Here is an 18,390-nt window from a genome sequence, read left to right as displayed (position 1 = left end):
ATTATACAATATTAAGCATTCCTGAAATATCACTGGCTAATGAGATGAGAATGAAACATGATACCATCATTTTGGTCTAAGCACATCCTGTAAAAATATCTGTTGAAATTGAAACCCAAGACAAAAATAGCTTCCTTTTCCCCGACACTAACAAAATACACTATCTATTCTTAACATTACCCAGCACTTTCTGCCTCCACTGTAAGGACTACCTACTGTCTCTGACATCCTGTAGAAACAGTGGATCAGAGTATCACTCCTCTTCTTTCCTTTAAAGTTTCACACTTTGTAAATGACAATCACTGCTTGATGCAGATGTTGCACTGTATGCCACTCAGGGATGTTTCATTATTAAAAATAAATATAATGGTAATAATAAGGAAAAGAATGTTAGGGGGTTTGAAGGGCACACATTTAGATGCCCAAATGAGAGATCCAGACAAGGCTTTCAAGCCAATGATTAGAAATGACATTGGTTAGAAACTGAATTCACTGTCATTGTTTCCTCAGCTCAGTGCAGTACCTTCTTCACTTATTGTTTCACATTCATTACAGTATTTCTGAGCAATTAATTCATGTTTTCAAATGTCCCCACAGAATCAGAATGTAAATTAGCTCTGTATGATTTACTGAATTAGACTATTGACAAAAGAAAGTTTGATTTAAAGGTACCGAGGTAAAGTACCATTAATGTGGGCTATATTCAGAATGGCTGGAGGCATGTAGGATGAAGGACTAGGACACAGAATAAATGATAACGTTGGTAGTAACCGCCACCATTTTGCTGACTGACCATATGGAGAAATAATCACTGAGAGCAAGCAATAGAAAAGAAAGAGGTTAACTACTCTCCTTCCCTCTCGTGGATGTATCAGATCATCAAACCCAGTCCCCATCCAGGCCACTAAACCAACTCTTCTCCTAGCATATATCCATGTCCTTCTGAGCTTATGCTCATCTCTGGCTGAGACACTGGTATTTTTTACTACTACATCAGAGGCATGATATTTCCATATTCCAACTACACTAGAATTGGGACACTATGCTCCTCCTCCCCAGTCCTACTCCTCGATGCCTTAACCAGGCCCCTACTTCATCTGTTTACAAGAACTGCCTTGCTCTTCGTGTGCAGGGAACTTGAAAACACACACGCACACATGCACACACACGCACAATCAATTCCCTCCAGGTCCCTGACCTAGCTAAGCTGTTCCTATCCTCTGACCATGATAAGATCACATCACTTCTCCCAAGTTTATTAGGGGTGGGGGCAGCTAGGATCCCTTTCTACCTCTGTGTCCCCCATATAGGGAGAGTGAATGGGAAACCTCACATCAAGAGTTGGAAGGGAGAGACTAAGATCTCTGCTACCAGTGGTTTAAAGCTATCGATCTATCTAGCCAAGTTCTTATACTGGTAGCCATCACTTGAGTTTAGGCTATTCAATTTTCTGGGCTACTTTGAGCCTGTCATGGAGGTTATGGAGATCCACAGGTAGTGCATCAGCACATCAGAAGGCAGAGCCTCCTGACCAATGAGCAAGCTCCCTACCTCAAACATGACTGGGACACTCAAGAACTGTGAAGTGACTGGCCCACTTTGGAATCTGTTTAAAGCTAATTCACCCCACAGAAGCCTTGATCTGTTCTTATCCTGGAGCCTTGTGAGACCTTCTCCACTGGGAAGGCAGGAAACTGCCTCCTTTGTCTCTCTCTCTCTCTCTCTCTGCCAGCATAGGCAAGTGGCTTGGACATTATGGTTCTCACAGTTAATCTTGTAAATCACTAATGGTAATGCCCAGCTAATGCACAGTCTCTGAAGTGGTCTAGAAGCAGATCATTTAACTATACAAGTCACTTGCATGCACAGCCTGCACTATAGAAAAAAAATATCCAGTGTGAAAAGAGAAAAAATTCTACAGTGGTAACTCTCCCTAAAAGGCAGTCTGAATATACAATGACATGGATGGATTATGCCAATCTGCTAGTGTCCTTTTTAAACAATCCTTCCATTTAGTTTACACTAAAAGACTAAGGAAACACACACATGCATCAGAGAATAAGGACTAGATTCTTGTTTGGCGCTTAATATTGCCCAAACATTTATTGCAGACAATGAGAATAATACTGTTGACAGTGAGTTCAGTAACTTGATGTATTGTACGTATATATTTTTATCATCCTAACAATTCAACCGCATCATATAGGAAGATTGAAAGAAAACATATAGCAGCAATAAATTCTAAATGTTTCTTTGTAACTATACATGCAGAAAATGTTTGCTTTGCACGCTGTCTTCTGTACAGAAACATAAAGAAAAAACTTCATCTACTGTAGATATGACAATGTTTTTCCATATTTGTTGGACTTGGTAATCTTTGATTGAAGATACTGCTGTTGGGAAACATGTATATGCTTCAAGGCAAGGCAATGCTCCTTGTTTATTGCTATACATTGGTAACAGTGAAACTATATCTGGACAGAATTAGAAAATTGTCTCCTTGTTTTCAATTTTGTAACCACATTGGTCCCTTATTATTCAAGCAGCAAAAGCCCAAATGCATTGAAGAACAAATAGGGCCAGATGGGCCGCAACAGAGAACAGGCTTTACCTTGAAGACTGTTCTACTTAAAAACAGCTTATAAAAAAAGCACTTATATTTGTCTTGATTAGACGCCCAGCTTAAGAAATCAAAGTAAATAGATTAGTCTGTCAGCTTCTTCTGGGATTCAAATGCACTATAATTGTTTTCTTTAAATGTGTCACTTCAATGTCTGAATCGGGCAAATTTTTTGTTGTTGTTAATATGAAATTCTAATAATAATGTAACCCTTTGAGGTTCTAAAGTGTGGACCATGCATTTCTGTGCAGTAGATGGGGATTTGTTCATGCACTTATTATAAAAAAAAAAAAAATCACTGAATAGCATAACAAGTGAACTAGCTGTGGTAATCTCTGCTTCTTGCATTACTGCAGTGTGACCTCCAGTGGGCTACAGGGAGCAGCTCAGTGACTATATTTGTAGCCATGACTAAAGCACAACCGAAACTCTAACTGAGCTACTGTTCACACGAAGTTCAAGAAAATGTAGGGGTGTTTTTTGAGTTTTATGCTAATCTCTATGGGATGATTCCCATGTCAAACTAATTGCCCTGGCTGTAATTGATGGACAACATCTATAAATAAATTAGGAATCTGAATGACTACAGAAATCCCTTATTTTACTACTGCATTGTCTGCCTCATCTGATTAACACTAAAGAAAGTACTAAAAACAAAACAAACAGAAACTGAGTATGTATTGTAGAAATGTAGAGGACAAATAAAATATTTTTTCAAAAGCAATTACTTTTAATATATGCTTGTGGAAGGTCTACTACTATGTATGCTGTCTCTGTAATTTTTGCTGTAAATAACTTGGGACAGTGAATACACTGATTTTTTCTATGTCTCTGTTTAAGCATAAGACTTTGTAACAATTTTTTTTAAACAGGAAAAAACATCAAAGAGCAAACTATGTACTTGCTTCCTATGAGTGTAATGTTTTCTTCAGTTTTTAATGGAAACTGATTGTAACAGATAAAGCCTTTTGATCAGCCATTGGTGTTTAGAGTATACTTCAGTTTGTAATGGGGAAAAAATAAGACAGGTCTGTCAATGACACCTGTTCCCAATGAGTCTGTAAAGTGAAAATTGTGCTAATAATACCTGAAGACCGCAGTTGAACAATACAATTTGCAAAAGGTTACTCAAGCAAATAATGTTTCCTTACAACATATGGCTTTTATGAATCTTTCCAGCATGAATTATATTAATAAAAACAAATTCTTCTTTCCCATGAACTAAATATTTTTGTATGCTTTTAATTTCTTATTCAAATTTGAGGTCAGGCCACTCATTAGCTGTAATCTGAAGCCATAACTGACCTTCACCAAATAAACATTTTAAAGATCACAACAGAAAAAAGAAACTGTGTCCAGTGTATCAACAGCTATAACAACACAAGCAGGAGCATAAATAAGATGCAAACCATTTGGATGCCTTTCCTGCATCCTAAATATGATTTTAATGGCTAGTATTTTATGATTACCAATTTATAAATAAAATTAAAATAGCTATTTAGATTTAAATGAAACTTTCTAATATTTTTAATATCCCTGAAAATGCTTCCTTGCTTTTAGGATTGTGAGCGGATATGATTTTTCATATACTTCCAAGTTTCAAAGGTTTAATGTTTTTATCCTATTTCCAATTACTTTTGTTAGAGTGAAGTGAGATGTTAAATCCCAGATTTAAAAACCCTGAGCTATCTGGTGCTTGGCTGTAGCTACATTGTTGTAAATTGATTTAATTTGATTTGGGGGAGGGGGGGGGAGGCGGGTAACTTGCTACTCAGTGAGCATGCTCACCACTTTGGCAACACACCAGAGCTGCATTGCCTGACAACGAGTGTAAAAAAATCAAATAAATAGAATAAAAAATGACTCACACTAAAAGCAGAATGAAAAGTACTTTCTAAAGCTAAATGCCTCCTAGAGCCAACATTGATTTTTGTTTCTGAAGCTTAATTGTATAATAATAATACTAATAATAATGAATGATGTATTTTTACTAGCCTGTAGATGCAAAAAGCAAAACCACAAATGACAAAGAGACATATTGGTTGAAACTCTGGCCCCATTGAAGTCAATGGCAAAAGTCATATTGACTTTAACAGAGCCAGGATATCATCCACTGTTTTTACATCTGCAGTTTTCTTCTGATCTCTCTCTGCTCTCTTTCTCCCCTGTTTAATATATGAGCCCTAATTTATGTGTATGTGAGTAAAACTACAGCCTGATTCATTTAGAAAGTGACCATTGAGGGTTTTTTTTTTAAATCATGAATATCCTAGAACCAGCATCCCTGTCGAATAAAAAGGTTTTATATTGCTTTAGAATGTAATAGATTTTTGTCTTATTTTATGTCCTGTAATTTATTAGTTCAATACTTTTAGCATTCCATAATAATGCACACATGATTTTTGAATGTTTTCTGTAAATGACAATCAATGTTGATGAAGTTCCTTTCTTTAACGCTGAATTAAAAAAAAACTGTATAAGAAAATAAAACTTGCCTTCTGTCTTTGTTTTATTCTGAAGTGGGGGATGTAGGTTTATCATTTTACTCAGCGATGGAAGTTAAAAAAAAAAAGTCAGGAAAGAGAACATTTTCAGGATTTTTTTTTCTTTTACCTATAGCATGACATTTAATATGTGTATTCCTCAGTACACCAAAACAACTGCTAATCTACCATTTAAATTAGACTGCAACTTTTAATATGTAAATGTTAGAGATTTCTTTGGGTTTGTTTTGTGGGGAGTTGTTTGTTTGTTTTTAAGAAAAAGCTTCAGCTAGTAGAAGAGTGACGAATTTTAGTTCAGCTACTTCTATGAATGGAAAATTCAGAGTAATATAAGATTTTCTAATCAGTAGAGCTAACTGAAAAGATGACCATGTCAATCATATATTGTTAAAATTGACCTATATGTAATAAAAGTGACTAACACTGCTACAGAAAGTCACTATCTTCAGAGTCTGAGGCCATAAGGCTAGATTTTTAAAGGTATTTGAAGAGGCAGCAAATCCCACTAGGGTACTTATCTGTGCCTTTAGGTGCCTAAATATTTTTACATAGGGCCTGACACTGAAAACCTTTAAACAAATCACACATGTAGTCCGTCTGATGTCAGTGGGACTACTCACTTGGTTAAAGCTAAATATCATTGAATCAGGGCTGTGGTGGATGAGGGCCCCTTGAGCCCCCACTGCACCACCGTTTGGGTTGCTTCCCTTCTCTGGCACTCAGTGTCCTTCTCAGGGCATACAAGAGTCTCTCCAAGCAATAAATGTTCTCTCCCTTCTCTCCTTCCCCTCCTCCCCCGACCTTCCTGAGGACAGGTTGCATCATAGTAAAGAAAAGAGAAAGGAAATTAAAAGGTGCTCAGTCTTTTTGGGCAGTTTCTGGGTCACCCCTTTGGGGCCTAGCTGGTCTGTAGACTTTTTTAGTGTCCTGATCATTGTTAGCGTCCATCCCCCACCCCTCAGCTTTTGGACCCATTCTCTATCTGGTCCAGGCAGTCTCAGGACAGCAGGGTCGGTGACTGGCTGCCTCTTTGCTGCACTAACCCTGTAACCAATTGTCTTTGAGTATGTTTACAGTGCAATTAGATATCCGTGGCTGCCCCCTGTCAGTTGACTCAGGCTCTCGGGCTAAGGGGCAGTTTAATTGCGGGATGTAGCCTGCGCTTGGGGATCCTCTCAGCCTCCTGCCTGAGCCCAAATGTTTACACAGCACTTAAACAGCCCCTTAGCCTAAGCCTACTGCTCCCAAGTCAGCTGGCACAGGCCAGCCCCAGGTCTCCAATTGCAGTGTAGACATACCCTCTAAGCTAAGGCACAGCAGAGTTCCCCCAGTGACCGCCCTTTCCTGTGGCAGGCTTTCCCTTCCTCCCACCAGTCAAAGCAAGCCCTACAGATGTCTGGTTAGTGCTGGCTGAGCCCAGAAGAGCTTGTTAGTTTTCTCCTTAATAAGCTGTATGTGTGCACCTCCCTGCACATACCACACCCCTCCAGTTGAAAAGGTGATCTTGGGGTGGTTTGCCACCATATCTGATTTGTTTGATTACATCAGTGAAGCGGGAGATGGTTTTACAGAGGCTTGACCTTTAAAAGGAGCCATAACTTGCACAGCAGCTGAGAGGTGGCCTTAGGCCCTTCATCAGTTAGTAGTTCCAAGGGAACTGCTATGTGTGACATGAGCTTCAGGTGTTTTCAGATAAGGGGGGAAAAATGATGCTCAGGCTCTTGGACAGTTCTCAGCCACCCTTTTGGGGCTTGACTTGGTAGTGTCCTGATCAGGGTTTGAGTCCATTCATGACATCCCTGTTTTTTGTTGCACCTGTTCTGTCTCTGGTCCAGACAGTCTCATGGCTACAGGGTGTGCAACTGTCTCCGTCTTCACTGATGTCACCAGCTGGCTCTGAAGCACAGCAGTCTGTCTCTAGTTGCTGTCCCGGCCTGTGGCAGGCTTTCCTTTGTTAAGCTTCCTCCCCACAACCAAGCAAGCCTTGAGGCAGTGGTGGATTAATGCATGGGCCTCTGGAAAAATGGGCCCCGCAAGACCCTGCAGAAGCCACAGGGTTACAGGAGCTCCGGGAGCTCCTGCACCACCCCTTCCCCCCAAAGCCCTGCCGCCTCACGTCCTCTTCCCACAAGGCACTGTCATCCCCACGTTCACCTCTCCACCCGCTCCTCATTGCTCACCCTTAAGTAGGGCTGCCAACCCCCCCAGGATTGCCCTGGAGACTCCAGGAATTAAATATTAATCTTTAATTAAAGATTGTCATGTGATGAAACCTTCAGGAATATGTCCAACCAAAATGGGCATCCATAGCCTTAAGGCAGGTAAAAAGTGGGAAGACATAGCCCTCCCACTTTTAAAAGTGATGGGGCCATGGCCCCCTGGCTGCCCCTATTCCAACGACCTTGGGCTGAAGCCCTGAGCCCTGGCACCTCCTGCCTCCGAGTCCTAGCAGAAATTGCAGGGCTGAAGCCCTGAGCCCAAGAGCCTTCCCCCCACGAGCCCCCAGCAGAAGCCCAGAGCCCCATGCCCCACAGCTGAAGCTCAGCACTGTAGAGTGCAATTCACTTCCTCCAGCCAGGACTAAGTAATTGCTTCCCTCCCCCACCCCCTATGTCTACGCTGCTATTTTTGGCCCCACAGCCCAAGCGCTGAAAGGCCCCAGTCAATTGACCTGGGATCTGAGACTTGGTGCTGTTCGGGGAGAGGGTTGGGGAGGGGGCAGGTTGCACACTCGGCTTGCCTTTCCCAGCATTAAGGAGGCATCATGCAGCGAAGCCACCATTTCAATGAGAAGACAGAGAGTGTGAGAGAGCAAATTGCCTCTGCCAACACCATCTAGCTGCCAGGGAAAGGCAGGGGACAGAGGAAGATAGTTTGCAGCAAGGTGTCTTATTAAGACCACACCCTGCCAGAATGTTTCCATGCACAGTGTGGTTCAATGGCTGCATCCTTGTGTCCGATTCAAAGAAGCAACTCGTGTAACTAGCTGTGTAGCCGCGGCAGGTGAATGTCTTCGTTAGGGAGCGCAGGAATCTGTGTAGAAGTGAGGGGCCACCAGCACTGGAACTGTGGCCCCGCCCCCTGCTCCTCCTCTTCCCCTGAGGCTAGGCCAGAAGACGCAGCTGGGCCATGGTAAGAGCTGCCCAGGGATCCCAGACCACTCTAGGGAGTCCCAGACCCTCCACCTGTCCTGGGCAGGGGACCAAGGTGTCCAAGAGCAGCCTCTGGCTTGTGGCCCCCGCCCCCAGTGTACACTGCACAGTGCAGGTGGCATGTGTGGTGCTCCCTACAGCAGCCTCGGTTCCCTGGGCGGCTCTTACCATGGCCCGGGTCTGACCGCTAATTCTGGCTTCCAGCCTGATTGGGGGCAGGACCACAGGAGGAAGAGTGGGCGCAGGGGGCAAGGCCCCATTGCGAGGAGTGTTGTGGGGGGCCCAAATATTCTTTGTGCCCAGGGCCCCAATAACTCTTAATCTGCCTCTTCCTTAAGGGTGCGTTTAGTTAGTTCTGGCGGAGCCCCAGACAGCTCGTTAGTGGCCTCCTTATTAGGGAGAGGGTGTGCCCCCTCACAAGGGCCCAAGTAAGTAAGGGGTGGTAGAATCTGACCTATTATTTAAGATGCAGAAAGTGTAGCTGAGCATAATAAAGCAGCAACAGGTTTTTCATAACGCTAATACAATACAAGCTGTTTGTGTAGTATTATTGTTTAATTTAACAAACAGTGGGTTCACATACTAAAGCTTACACAGTGGGCAGTGTTAAAAAGTGGACATTTTACAATCCATAGACTTTAGAGTTAGAAATACTGCAGTAAAGTTAAGACTAGGGAATGCTACAAATACATTGGCGAAGGTAAAAAAATGCAGTGGAGTAAATATTTATACTGAACTATATTTTGTGAGTGAAAGGCAGTGCTGTACTTTACAACAACTGTGAAAGATACCCGTCTATTTCATGTGTCCCTTTCACTTAGCTGCCCTTCCTCTGTCTCAGCTTGTCTCATCTCACTAGTCTTCCTGGGGAGAAATATCAGTAAAATTATTGCTTTGCTGAATGACATAATCAACCTCTTTCACAGGTATAGTGCCATTAACAGACACCATGGTGATCAGCACAGTGTAAGAACCTGAGTAAGTAGAACAATTATTTCTAAACCGTTATAAAAAAAATCATTTAAAGAACATGAGTCATAATATATTTATTCAAAAATCTGCTGGTATGTTATTTGGACTATCTTAGCCTATTTGTTTGTAGTGTGGTTGTAGCCCTGGTAGTCCCAGGATAGGAGAGAGACAAGGTGGATGAGATAATATCTCTTATTGGACCAACTTTTGTTGGTGGGCAGGACAAGCTTTCGAGAGTCACAGCTCTTCTTCAGGCTTGGGGAAGGTAACTAGAGTGTTCAAGCTAAATACCATGTCAGACAGCAGCTTGTGAAGCATAAGGGATTCACACATGTCGTAGGAGACCACTTAAAAGAATGTGGCCAAAACACACCTCTGCAGGCATAGGACAATGGAGCGTTAGCAGGCAGCAGAGTGTTACACAGTGTTGTAATTAGCAGAGCTACTGGGTTTATGGCCAAGTCCATAGTTTTTAGTGTCCAGGGATAGGGTATTTTTGTCTTTTAATCATATTTCTGTGTGAATTCATTCAAGAGCATAGTGATTGTCTGGTATCACTCACGTAGTTGTTGTTGGGGTGATTTTTACAGAAATGGGATAACAAGCCAAGTTTTTGTTTTTGTAAAATGTTTCTTTATATTACTCATAAGAACATAAGAACGGCCATACAGGGTCAGACCAAAAGTCCACCAAGCCCAGTATCCTGTCCTCTGACAGTGACCAATGGCAGGTGCCCCAAAGGGAATGAACAGACAGGTTATCATCAAGTGATCCATGCCCTGTCACCCAATCCCAGCTTCTGGCAAGCAGAGGCTAGGGACACAATCCCTGCAACTTCTGGCTAATAGCCATTGATGGACCTATCTTCCATTAATCTATCTAGCTCCCTTTTGAACCCCGTTAGTGTATTGGCCTTCATAACACCCTCTGGCAAGAAGTTCAGAGGTTGACAGTGTGTTGCATGAAAAAATACTTTCTTGTGTTTGTTTTAAACCTGCTACCTATTAATTTCATTTGGTGGCCCCTTGTTCTTGTATTATTAGAAGGAGTAATAACACTTCCTTATTTACTGTCTCTATACCACTCATGAGTTTATAGACCTCTATCATATCCCCCCTTAGTCGCCTCTTTTCCAAGCTGAAAAGTCCCAGTTTTATTAATCTCACCTCATACGGAAGCCATTCTATATCTCTAATAATTTTGTTGCCCTTTTCTGAACCTTTTCCAATTCCAATATATATTTTTTGAGATGGGGCGACCACATCTGTATGCAGTATTTAAGGTGGGGGCGTACCATGGATTTATATAGAGGCAATATGATATTTTCTGTCTTATTATCTATCCCTTTCTTGATGATTACCAACATTCTGTTCGCTTTTTTGACTGCCGCTGCACATTGAGTAGATATTTTTAGGGAACTATTCACAATAACCCCAAGATCTCTTTCTTGAGTGGTAACAGCTAATTTATATCCCATCATTGTATATGTATAGTTAGGATTATGTTTTCCAGTGTGAATTACTTTGCATTTATCAACATTAAATTTCATCTGCCATTTTGTTGCCCAGTCACTCAGTTTTGTGAGATTCTTTTGTAACTCTTCACAGTCTGCCTGGGACTTATCTTTTAACCAGTTACCAATCCATGAGAGACCCTTCCCTCTTATCCCATGACTGCTTATTTTGAGTAAGAGCCTTTGGTGAGGGACTTTGTCAAAGACTTTCTGAAAATCTAAATACACTATATTTAGATCTCCTTTGTCCACAGGCTTGTTCACCCCCTCAAAGAATTCTAGTAAATTGGTGAGGCATGATTTCCCTTTACAAAAACCATGTTGACTATTTCCTAACAAATTATGTTCATCTATGTGTCTGACAATTTTTTCTTTATGATAGTTTCAACCAATTTGCCTGGTACTGAAGTGAGGCTTACTGATTTAAATGATAGGTTATAGATGACAGTTAGTAGTTCTGCAATTTCACATTTGAGTTCCTTCAGAACTCTTGGGGAATACCATCAGGTCTTGGAGACTTATTACTGTTTAGTTTATCAATTTGTTCCAAAACCTCCTCTTTTTGGGACACCTCAATTTGGGACAGTTCCTCATATCTGTCACCCAAAAAGAATGGCTCAGGTTTGGGAATCTCCCTCACATCCTCAACAGTGAAGACCGATACAAAGAATTCATTTAGTTTCTCTGCAATGGCCTTATCGTCTTTGAGTGCTCCTTTAGCATCTGGATCATTCAGTTGCCCAACTGATTGTTTAGCAGGCTTTCTGCTTCTGATGTATTTCAAAAAAAAAATTGCTATTACTTTTGGAGTCTTTGGCTAGCTGTTCTTCAAATTCTTTTTTGGTCTTTTTAATTATATTTTTACACTTCATTTCACACTCACCTCTACTTGGTCCTGATTTTAAAAGATACACAACTATACAAAAATAACCCAGACATTTCATATGTATGTACTGTATATATAAATATATGTGCATACATATATATGAATTATATAGTTGACTAGACATGTAAATTGGACCCATTTAAGTCAGTGGGAATTTATGAAAATGTATGGTTAATTTATAGCTAGAGCTTGTTGCAAATTTTCAGAATTTCCACCAAAAGAATGACAAGTCTGGATGAAAGGTTTCACACAAATGTTTTGGCAGTTTTGGGCTAGTTCAGCTTATAATAGATATTCACTTTGATATTTCCATTGTAAGGTCAAAAACAAAACATATGTATGTGTATAATTTACAAATATTATAATGTTATTGTAATGTCAGGTAAGAGATCTAGTGCATATGATATGAGACTATTCAGGGAGTTATATAAACTCTAGAATAAAATGCCGAGCGATAACAGAGATCCTCTTTAATGCTAAGTTACTTAACAACCACAACTGCCATGTGTACTTTCAAATGATCATACAGGATTGTCAATTAGGGAAGCAAATTTGGTTATGGTTCAGTCTAACAGCCACAAAACAAGTCTTTGTGAGACACTGAAAAGCTAAGTCACCTCAGAATAAGGTTGAGTGGATTTCATTAGATGGTAACATATGAGAGAATGATGTAGAGACTGCAAAGTCAGCATAGGTTTGATAAACCCTATATGGTATATAGTATAAGGATAAAGAAACTACTGGTGACGACGAATATGCAGCAATACTAGATTAGCATTATGATAAAGAACCTGAGAAATTTAGGCTTTATCAAAAGCCACCTCACAAGTTCATCTAGGATTAAACAATAATTGTAGTTCACCTCCCCCAAACACCTCATACCAGTTTAAACATTAGTTTGTCCATTTTCTATTATTTTGTATCATGGGGTCACGTACCATGAAACTTCCTAACAAACAGAATGGACTCATTGCAAGGCCCTTCTTCTGTACACAGGAACATGACAAGTAACCTTGTTCTTTAAATATCAGTTTAAACTGAGAAGTTTGAAGTCATCTATACCAAAACAGGTTTAAACTTTACTTCTTATGCAATTTAAATGTCATAGTCAAGTAATTTTATAGCCATTCAGTGCTAACTACAACATTGGTAGCTCATAAAGACAGAAAAGGGTCTGGGAACCACTGCAAATATACATTTACAAATATAAAACACAGCATTAAGTGAAGCGATATGCTTTCCATCCAGTATGATTGAATAGCCATGGGCTACTCTCTGTGCATGGAATGAAGCCACTGGCGCTCAGGACCTTTGGAAGGATCATTAAGGTCACACCCTGGGTATGATCAAACACTAGCTCTTTATTAATAGAAGTAAACAAGCTGAGCAGTGTGTGCAACTCAATTGGTTCCTAGCTCTTCTTTGGATGCCCCTCGGAGACTGAACAGCATGCATCTGTAACGTTATAATGCACACTATATTATACTTGCTCACTTCTGAGTTTTTCATGTGCTTTTCTGGGCAGTAAGTAGCTTGGCTTGGCCATAAAGAGGACTGGAGCCTGTGTTCCCTCAGAATACTGCATGCAGCTCAGGAGCATTTCTAATTGCATGCAAGCAGAAAGCAGCACAGTGTAAGTGTCGTTTGGGGATCAGAGTTGCTCTGCCTAGACATGCTGCACTCAAAATGAAAATACAGTTGGGAACGTCATAGGTTTTTGTAGTGAGCAGCTCAGCTACAGAGAGAATGGGGGCTGGAGGAATACAGACGAGATGAGGAAGAGTGCAAGTGGGAAAGGAAAAGAGGGCGACAGTACAGAAAGCATCCTGTTGTGTTCAGTCAAAAGAGGACGACCGAGTTATGAGTGGCAAAGCTGTCAAACTGTTCCAAAAAAGAGGCCCTGTTTCCCCTTCTTGAGGTAGTCAAATGCTCCAGCAAGATCATGTGCTTCACTTGGCATTTCAATTTGGAGCATCCTATAGCAAAATAGACTATTTCCAGCTTCGACTCCATGACAGAAAAGCCTCCAAAGTTGTTTTGTACTGTGCACCTGCTGGACTGGTGTGATGAGCTTGTAAACTAATTTCTTGTTCCCTTCCCCATTGCTGTTCTGGGTGTATCTGCATGAAAAGGTTGATGAGGCTGTTCATTTTCAAAAGGCTTCAGCATTAGTCTAACTCTGCTTCCACTGACGTGAGTGTTATTTTTACCCTTAACTTCAGGAGGAACAGAGCTTGGCCAATCCCACCCAAGGTATCGTTATTTACCAAGCTTGGGTTGGATTTACACTTCCCTTGGCTTCGGTAGTGATATTTATGTGAGTAATTAGTACTGACATGAGCAAGTGTTTGGAGAGTCAGGGCCCTTGTGACTTTTTTTATTTGTTGACATGTTTTTTTCCCCACTTATATTTCATAAGGATCTGACATGAAAAGGGCTTTTTTGTTAGTTTTTTTGGTTGCGTAATAGCATTGTCTGCATGATATTAGCATAGCTTGATGAACTGTTTGTTGATTAACCACTGCCTAGCAGCCAGCAGAAGGGCCTCAAGACCAAAAAACATTGTTAAAGGTTCTTCATCATTTTGTTGTGCAGGTCACTAAGAGCTCCTCCGTTGTACTCCCCTCCCTCCTCAAGGACCCACAGCTTGGATCTGAGAAATTAACCCGGGGAGGGCTTTAAAGATGAATGGTGTTCTATGTTCTTATAATCCATTTTACTCATAAAGCTGTGCATTTGCAAAGTGAATCCTTCTAACAATATTTAGGAATTACTTGGGGCAAGGAGCTTTTACTAGTCTTTATTAATATAATATTTATATTGCAGTAGCACCTAGAGGCCTCATACAAAACCCACCTGAAAATGGTTCTGCACAAATTCCTACATGAAACGTAGGAATCTATGGGTGAGTTTCTACAGAGAATGTTATGCAGGAGGTCAGAGTAGATGATCATAATGGTCACTTTTGATCATCAAATATATGAAGTAATATGGTGCCTGCCCAGAGAGCTGTCAGACTAAGAAGGGAGACCTTAGCATAGTGACTATTAAACAATCATTGGAATGGAACAGTAAGAAGGAGCATGTTGAATAAACTTCTGCTGGTGTAACCTACATGCTTACATCACAGCATTTAGTGGTGTGAATAAGGGAAGAAACACTGGGGGAGGATACTTGGTGCTCATGTTTGTTGTGGGATAATGTGTCTGACTGCAGACTTGGCAGAGCCAGGCAGGGTGACGTTGGACCAGAATCTTCCAGAAATTGGGTGTGCCAGGCACTAAGCATTCTGATTGGCTTTTTGTAGCTGGTTAGGTGCTTTCCACTGTGGATATACCAGAGTCACTCTCTGAAAGCGGAACCAACGGGACCTCAAGGAGAGGAGGAGGTGTTTATAAGTAGAAGCAGTGAGAGCCAGACTGGAGGAGAGGGGAGAAACAGTTGTGGAGCAGTGCAAAGACAAGAAGGGTCTGTTGTAAGGATTATGGTCTAGTGACATTGCCAGATTATTTTATTTAGCCTGCAGGCCCCCTCACCACATTGGAAAAGAAGAAGAGGACTAGAAGTGCTGCAGATGGTGCAAATTGCAGCTTGCCATTGCAGAGACAGAGGGAGTTTGAAGGAGACTGTGGGACTATCACTTAGTTCCCAGACTTTATGGAGCTGGCATGACCTACGGAGGGTCTGGACATCATTCCAGAGACTGAAAAGGGATATATCCTCCCATAGAAGTCCTAAAGGAATGTATGTAAGTGTGTACACATAATAATACTTCACTGTATTCCAGCTGTGGCCTCATCAGAGAAATATGGTCACCTCCATATGCAGCGTCCGTGTGTGTGCAGTACAAAGTCACACTGGTCTTTCTTTTTTTCTTCTTCTCTGTACACATGTGTCTATTTGTGGGTGTGATTGGGTGGACCCCATCTGGGCTGACCCTTTTGCAGCAGTTGTTAGAATTTAAAGAATCTCAGAGGAACACCCGTGTCTTTTAATGTGCTCACAATTAAAAAAAAAATCAGGACACTTCGTAATTCCAAAAGCCTTAAATGAAAATAAGCTGCTTTCAGAACTGAGTTAATTGTGCTCTATCTATGTCACCCCTTGCTGCAAATCAGTGCAGTTTTCAACTAACAAGAATGGGTGCCCTACTTGATCCAGCAGCCCACATTTCCCCTCCTAGGAGAGGCACTTAGTATGGCATTACCATCATTACATCCCCAGGTTAAAGGCAATGAAACTCCAGGAGTGGTAAAGTCAAATCAGTTCAATTGTCTGATTGTTCATACTCATGAAGCAGTGAAGCTGGCAGGGGTCCAGTATAAAACTTAGGGTTTTACAGAGGAGCTCTTTTAAGGTAATTCATTGCCCTCTGCAGTAGCTTAAATCAGAAGGGCTAGAATGGTCACAGTAAATGTGGCTCCCGACACGTCTTAAGAGCAATACAGCAGATAGCCAGCTGCTAGGCCAGATGTCAAAGGTGCATTAAGAGCACTTGGTTTTCATCTAATCCATTCCAGAGAAGTACAATAGATTTGGCTTTAAGCACTGCAATAAAAAAAGATTGTGATTAATGAAGCAGTACAACTTAATAAAGCAAGTTGACTCCCGCTTCCTTCTCTCATGCATTTTCACTGTCCACAAAACAGTTCTTTTACTTACCAGCAGGGACATGTAAAATGTTAATCATCAATCTGTGGGCCATTAAAGAAGTTGCTTTCCCTTTCTCAACTTGAAAACCAAGGGGGAAAGATAATAGGTTTGGTTAACAGAGCTGTTCAGATAATGGAGATGTTCAGAGGAAAGCTTTGATGAAGTCAGCATGGGAGCTCAGTGCCCTAATCCATCCTACTCTTAGGTACCATGAGTTCAAAACATAGCTGGGGACTGAAAATCAGGTCTGAGGTGGGGGTGCCTTTCTTTTAACTTTGTGGGATCATTGTCAGCCTGGACTTGCCATATGATCTTCATTCTTTATCACTTGAGCTGAGTACACACTGCTAGCAGTATTAGGTAGGCCTTTCCCTACTGGTTTATCACTAGGTGAGGAGACAAGGGCAAAATACATTCAGTATGTGAGAGAGAAAACTAAAGAGAATGTGGTGTGTAGTAAACCAGGGAGCTTTGCAGTAAGTGAGGAGAATTTACAGTTCTGTCTTTTCCCATTAAAATGTTTGAATTATAGTGAACCATACACAGCAAATTTTGTGAAGATTAAGGGACTGGCAATACTGAAAACACAAATTTTGTAGATCCACATGCCTTTTTGCAAAGTGATTCTAGCTTCTGTTGTTTCAAGGAGTGAAAGGTTAGGTAATTATTCAGACTACCTAGAATTATAGGGAGGCAGACTATAAATCTATGACAATCAAAGGAACATGGCAATATTAGCAGAATCAAGAAGCCTGCCAAAAGGCAATATTAGCGGAATCAAGAAGCCTGCCAAAAACTATTCCACCTAGGATCTCAATTTAGATTCAAGATGTAGTCCTGGGCTCCATAGGCACTGACTTTTGTTTTTGCCATCAGTGCTTTGGGAAAGGTGTGTATGTTTGGAGGCGGGAGGGGCACTCTGCCAGGTTTTTTTTGGGGGGGGGGGAGGCTATTTTCAGCATATTTATACACTTTTTTCATATTCTAGTTATTGAATATGTCTATCATTGGTATCTTTACTATTTTAATAATGATTAAATTGTTATGAACTACATAATTAAATTATTAGGAATTACAGTATATTAAAATCATTGCACTTACCTACAAGCTGTCTTCATTAACATCCCAGTTTAAAGACATTATGTCTCATTGTAGCATTCTGGATGAAACTGTCAGCAATCTTATTTACATCTAGTTCCTTGGTAAGGACGGCTACATTATTCAGTTGCGTCTGTCCCCTTGATGACTGGAGATAATTTTTGAGTCTTCTGAAGCTAGAGAACATCTCCCAGGTCCTCACAAAACAAGAAAATAAAGCACAATTTTAGCTCACATGAGATGGCAGCAGTGTGCCCACTCCAGTATGGCACTGTGTGACCTTACAACCCTGAGGAATGAGGAACTCCACGATGATTAGGTTAGTGCATTAAGTTAATGCAGATAAATTGCATGTGAGGAGACTTTTTAAGTAAGTAGATGTGGGAAACAGAGAGAAGCTGTAGAGCAGATTTTAGGACTCCTTTGTAAAATCTCTGGGCTGCGTTGTTGCTTTTATACTATCAAGTAAACCTTTCAGATGTCTTCCTGAGGCTGGGGACAACAGCCTGAAAAAACAGTCCCATCCATCTGAATTGTGTGTCAACTCAGGCCTAATGATGGCAATGTTCATGTTAATAACTATTTAACTGATGAGCAGAAATAACCAACTAATGTGCTTACCAGCATGATTGAAAAGCATAGGTATTAGAGCATAGGTATAGATCTATGAAGCCTGTGGTGTATAAATCCATGGCTCTGAGCTGACCTTGGCTTCAATATTTCTCTGGACAAGAAGAATATGGTGTGAGTGGGCAGAAAGTAGAGAAAGCCTATATGGCCTTGAGAGGCTGTTCTGGTGGCTTCAGCGGCAGCTAGCTAGGGCAGCTTGTAGAAGGCAAGTTCTGTGGCCAGCTCTGGATGACTCTCCGCTCACTAGAGGTCTGAACCCATTTCTGACCAATGTATTTTCATATACTTTACATTTTTGACAGCCAAGAGAACCAGAGGCCTTTGCTAGTTACTGCCCAGGAAGCGGAGGGGATTGAAAGCCT

This window comes from Malaclemys terrapin, chromosome 6 (assembly GCF_027887155.1).
Source record: "Malaclemys terrapin pileata isolate rMalTer1 chromosome 6, rMalTer1.hap1, whole genome shotgun sequence".
Taxonomy (NCBI): Eukaryota; Metazoa; Chordata; order Testudines; family Emydidae; genus Malaclemys; species Malaclemys terrapin.
This window is presented reverse-complemented; position numbering follows the sequence as displayed.